General features: G+C 45.0%; 1 pseudogene; it reads right to left on the reverse strand.

Annotated features, from left to right (window-relative positions):
• Positions 1 to 4,240: 4,240 nt before the first annotated feature.
• Positions 4,241 to 5,379, reverse strand: LOC123121020 (BTB/POZ domain-containing protein At2g46260-like; annotated as a pseudogene).
• Between the last annotated feature and the right edge of the window lie 340 nt (positions 5,380 to 5,719).

A 5,719-nucleotide genomic window follows, 5' to 3' on the forward strand; every position in this document is an offset into this window, starting at 1 on the left:
GCCTAGCTCCGCCATGGGAACTAGGTCCATGAATGAAAATGCGTTAACAATTTTTGTTTTGCGGTGTAACCGCTAAACTCTTGATTCTGCAATTTGATTGCTACATTTATCTTTACTTCTAATTAACATATCTACTTGATTCTAAACTGTACAGGGGAATTATGCCAAACTCTCCACATTCTGCTGGTACTGCAGGTATGTATGCTTACCTTGCTATTTTTGTTCCTAAATTTTAGATATTAATAACTTATTCATGGAAATGCTTTAGTTTATGCAACATTGCATTTTCCACGTTATCAAATTACACGGTCATAATATTATTATTTTTATAAGTTTGATGTGCGGTGTCGTATTTTTTTTTTGCGGAAAAACTTCGGACCTATTCATCTTCAATTATGGTAGTACAACGAACACTAAAGAATAATAAAAATTACACCAGATCCGTAGACCACCTACCGACGACTACAAGCACTGAAGCGAGCCGAAGGCTCGCCGCTGTCATCGCCCATCTCTCGCCAGAGCCAAGCAAAAAAATTTATAGTAGACAGTCGGGAAGTCGTCGTGCTACGGCCCCATAGGACCACCGCAACAGAACAACAACCACCGCCGTTGAAGAGTAGAGTTGATCAGAAGAATCCAACCTGAAGACACAAGAACATAGCCAAATGACGACCAGATCCGAGCAAATCCACCAAATACAGATCTGCCGGAGACACACCTCCACACGCGCACCGGTGATGCTAGAAGTACCGCCGGAATGGGACCTAGGCGGGGAGAACCATATTCCATCTTCAGGGAGCCGCCGCCATTTCTCCTTCCTGAGCAGGACACAAACCCTAACAAAACTCAGAGAAATGTCAAAAAACGGAGCCCTCCCGCCGGCAAGGGTCAGGATCCACTCCGCTCCCATGGCCCTAAGGCCACCGGACACGAGGCGTACCAACGGCGGCGGCGGGAGGCAAAGGAGCCCTAGCTTTTTGTGCGGTGTAGTATATGAGGCTGTTGATTGTGACATCACTGTTATTTATTGATAAGTTTGCCATCTCATGCATTTAATAACCATTCAGCAATATATTTTACAAGGCCACTATGTGTAGTAAGCGAGCATAATTAGAATGGGTGGATCAAAGAATGAATAGTTAACCGTGTTAATATTTTTTATGTATGGGATTCATCTTATGCATACATATTTGCATTACATTCACTTCTTTCAATGTGTCCAACATTTCTTGTTGCAAAAAATGTGTCCGGCATTTTTTGTCAAAAAATGTGTCCAACATTTTTCTGGTTTTCAGGAACAAAGAGGAACCAAGCAAAACCTCATAAGAGGGATGATGAGAGGGATGATGAGATCGTTGAGGAGAGCAATGTTACCACCAACATTACTCATGGGGACATTGCCAACAAGAGACCAAAGAGAGCAGTTGCCCGTTCGAATTTCAAAGAGAATGTGTTTGACTTATAGGAAGAAGATTCACTTGTCACAACCAAGGAAATCCGAACTGAGGAGGAAATAGAGGCTGTTAGGTTGACAAGAACAGGACCTGAAGATAAGAAATGCCGCAAGAAACTCCTCCATTTCATCCTGCATGGTAAAGATGGTAATCTACAGCCGTTTGAAATGTCTCACGGTGATGGTGTCTCCATGAAAGCCTTAATCATGCCCTTAGATGATGATGTGGAAAAGGACAGGAAAAAGGGCATACACTTTGTTAGATTTGAGTGCGTCATGGGCTAGTCAATTTCTGGCTATAAAGAAGGCATTACAATAATTTAGCTCACAACTAAACTAGCTGACTACGAATGTGTGAATCCCACAAGAAATCATAGGTCTCATTTTGACCTTTTCAGCCAGAAAGCTCATGTGTGTATTGAAGTTTACAGCAAACTGGCTAGGTCGGTCGGCGGAAATCTTTTGCTGAGCATGGAAGATTAGTTCGCTAGCATTGTCCGTTCCATGAATTCAAGCAGAAGCTTCAATGGAATGGAACAGTGAGCAAGGACTTTTGATCTCCATCGGCGAGTTCATTCATAACCAGCTCACTACACTGGATCATACAGCAAACAACGATGACGAGATGTTTTCCATGCTGCCCGTTCTTGTGGCCCTAAGAAATGAGTGTAAATCTAAAGTGAGTTCAGCAAGTCGGTAGCTTTGGTCTCAGGTGGAGTTCTTGAGGTGACATCTGATCATGCCGCGAGGGGTGCCTGGCACAACAACGCCAAAGGGCCATTTCATGCACTGGTGTAGCGTCGGCAGGACCAAGGAGGGTCCCCACTTCCCTGTGAAATATTGCAAGGCTAAGCTTGTCCTAATGCTAGACACCCTGCTGGTCTTCCGTCTTCTCTAATCTCCCTAGCACTTCTTTCCCCATAGATTTGGTTCACCCTTCGACATTGATTTCATGCAAGGAGGCGGCAGCTCTAAGGTCGGTGGTAGTGGTAGGTGGGGAGCCAATCGACCTAAGGAAGAAGAGAGGATCCAGATGTTCACATGACAGCGCGTGAATGAAACAGTCAATTTCATATTGCCATAATTGTTTTCCAAATATACCATATATATACTTTTCCTAATATAAATGCGCACCAAGTGGCACACCTTTTTGTGTTCGAGCGACGGGCAGCTTGGCACATTTGAACGGAGAGGGAGGATGGTCGCCAACAAGAATGGAAAGAAACCAGCAGTGTCACAACAAAATGGAAAAGGAGTTACTCCTCCGCGAGGTCGGTGCCGAGCGCGAGCCCAAGCCCTTCCCGGAGGAAATCGCCCTCCCGCCCAACGGACTCGCCCCAAAAATCCAAACCCGCGCCCTGTGCCCTCGGACGGACGGACGGACGGACATCTTTCCACTTCTCTCTCTCTCTCTCTCTCGCGTTAGACCGCGCCCGCCTCTATTTATACCCCTGCCCCGCCTCCATTCCAATCCTCACTCCCCCATACGCGTCTCCTCTCTCCTCTCACTCGTCGCTTCGTTCCGAACCTGCAAGGCTAGCTAGCTGACGAGACGCACCCTCCCTCCTCCCCCGCTCACGCACACACTTCCTTCTGTCACCACCGGAGGCCGGAGGGACCAGCCGACCAGCTCCTTCCTTGCCTGCCCCGGTAAGACATACATATGACCGTGTGGCGTGCGTGCGGCGCATGCTTGCTCTTCGTCTTTTTTCTCGATTTGGTTGCTTCGCCGTGTTGTTTTGGTTTTTGGGCAGGGATTTGGACGTTTTGCCGAGGATCGGATCTGGTTTCTGCTTTTTCTGTTTGCTTTGCCAATCATGTCGGCGTGTACTCCTTTGACGCCACGCAATTTCTCCAATTTTTTGGCGGGTTCTGAACATTTGATCATGGACCTTTGTGGTCTTTCCTAGATGGTGTGGGTCTAGCCAGCTTGTCGAAGCGTGTGTGTGCTCCCGGATCTTTGTTGGGGCATCGTAACCTTGGATGAATGATAGTCGATCGGGCAGCTGGCTGGAATCACATGTTGTGTGTGCTTTTGACTGTTCTTTCGGTGTGTTTTGGTCGAGGATCTTGCGGTCTCCTCTCCATGGTTGGCCGCTTCGCCCATGATCTGTCCTTGTTTGAAAATGTGTTAACAAACTATTGCTTTGCGGTGTAACCAGTAGACTCTTGATTTCGCAGTTTGATTGCTACATTATCTGAACTCCTAATTGACATATCTACTTGATTCCAAACTTTATAGGGGAATTAAGCCAAACTCTGCACATTCTGCGGGTACTGCAGGTACGTATGTTTACCTTGCTATTTTTGTTCTCAAATTTTAGACATTAACTTATTATTTTTATTAGTTTGATGTGCAGTGTAGTATATGAGGATATGGATCGAGACACCATTGTTATTTATTGGTATATTATCCATCTCATGCATCAACTAATTGAGCATAGTTAGATTGGCTGGATAAAAGAATGAGTAATTAAACATCAGCCATGTTAATATTTTTTATGTGTGGGTTTCATCTCATGCATACATACTTGCATTGCATTCAGTTCTTTCAATGCATCCAACATTTTTCTCCAAAAAATGTGTCCAACATTCCTATTATCAAAAAGTGTAGCCAACATTTTTTTGGTTTTCAGGAACAAAGAGGTGCCAAGCAATGTAGAACTGCACGCAAAAGCTCAAGTTGATGGGGAAATACGAGTTATGCATTTATACGTCCAACACTCCCCCTCACGTGTGGCTCCCTCGGGCCTAAATGCGGACCGAAAGTGGGCTGCAATTTTTATTTTAAAATTGCGCCAGCCAGATCTTAAACTCAAGACCTTTTGGTTCTAATGCCATGTAAACTGTAACATGTGGGCAGGGTCGACTGAACGCAACAACTTTCATGGTCCTCAACTCGTAAGTTTGCTCAGAAAATTGTGATGGGTTGCTACTTCTGCTGCAGGAGTACCTTCCATCTGTGTTGGATAAGCTTTGTATAGAAGTACCTCAGCAATACGTTGAGCTACTTGCTCATGGTCTATATCATCATCAGTGCATGCTAGGACATTCTGAAGTGACAAACCTGTCATATGACTGAAGCGTACCAGTGGAAGTAAACGACAACTCTAGATCTTCCGTCTTTCCTCAAATTCTGGGTATCGGAGACTGGCCCACTTGAGAAAGAAGTAATATGCCTCATCTTCAGATAGTAATATCAGGTCAGTACTCGAAAAAATGGCCTCGATCCCAACAAGAGTGATGTTCATCACTTCAGCTTCGAACTTACGAAAATCCTTGTATTTGTCAGCAAGGAATTCCTTGGCTACACGTACTACACTCTAAACTTCAGCAACCATTAAAGAGGATCATGGATGGTCTAGGTATAGAAATGCAAATTATGTGGTCATAGGCAGGCTTGTGAGAAACTGACTGTGCCTCATGCAAGCAAGAACCTCAAATTTATCAGCAGCCATCAAGATGTCGAGCAGAAGAGTGGGCTCAATTGTTGTCAACTTTCCACTATACATGAATCTTAGAAGCTCCATAAGGGCATTTTCCTCTGAATCAACAATCCTAATTCTTGGATGCGTCTCATCGGATTCCTTCATGCCATTAGTGAAAAGCTTTACAAAGAAAGGACTTCTTCCAGTGAGAATAAGCAAATTCATAAGAATGCTCTTTAGGGTTAAAACAGGCCTGCCTGCCATTGTTGAGGAAGAGTCAATTGTATGTCCTTTATCAGCTTTCTCGTCGTTATTGCTCACGAAGTCGGGGACAGATCCTCCTCCGGCGAGGACCTCTATTTGCAACATCAAGTTGGAGAATTTCTCGGAGTCGAACGCGCACCCGATGTGAGGCCTGAAGCCAGGCATCCATGCCTCCGCCGGCACAGCCGCGGTCATCATCACTTCCATGTTGTCCATGTGCTCTGGCTCTGCCATCTCCAGAATAGGATGGATGCGCAGGGAGGGCGTAAAACCTGAGCTTGCCGAGGTTGAGGCGAGAGCGACCAGATCTGAATTTTTTTTCTACACCCGCATATATGCATTTATACGTCAACAAGCAAAGCCTCATAAGAGGGATGATGCGTTCATTGAGGAGAGAAATGCTACCCAAACATTGGTCATGAGGAAATTGCCAGCAAGAGACCAAGAAGAGCTGTTGTTTGCCCGAATTTCAAAGAGAAGGCAATTGACTTATCTGAAGAAGCTTCATGTGTCAAAATCAAGGAAATTCAGACTAAAGAAGAAATAGATGCTATTAGGTTGACAAGAACGTGAA

This window comes from Triticum aestivum, chromosome 5D (genome assembly GCF_018294505.1).
Source record: "Triticum aestivum cultivar Chinese Spring chromosome 5D, IWGSC CS RefSeq v2.1, whole genome shotgun sequence".
NCBI classification, from domain to species: Eukaryota; Viridiplantae; Streptophyta; class Magnoliopsida; order Poales; family Poaceae; genus Triticum; species Triticum aestivum.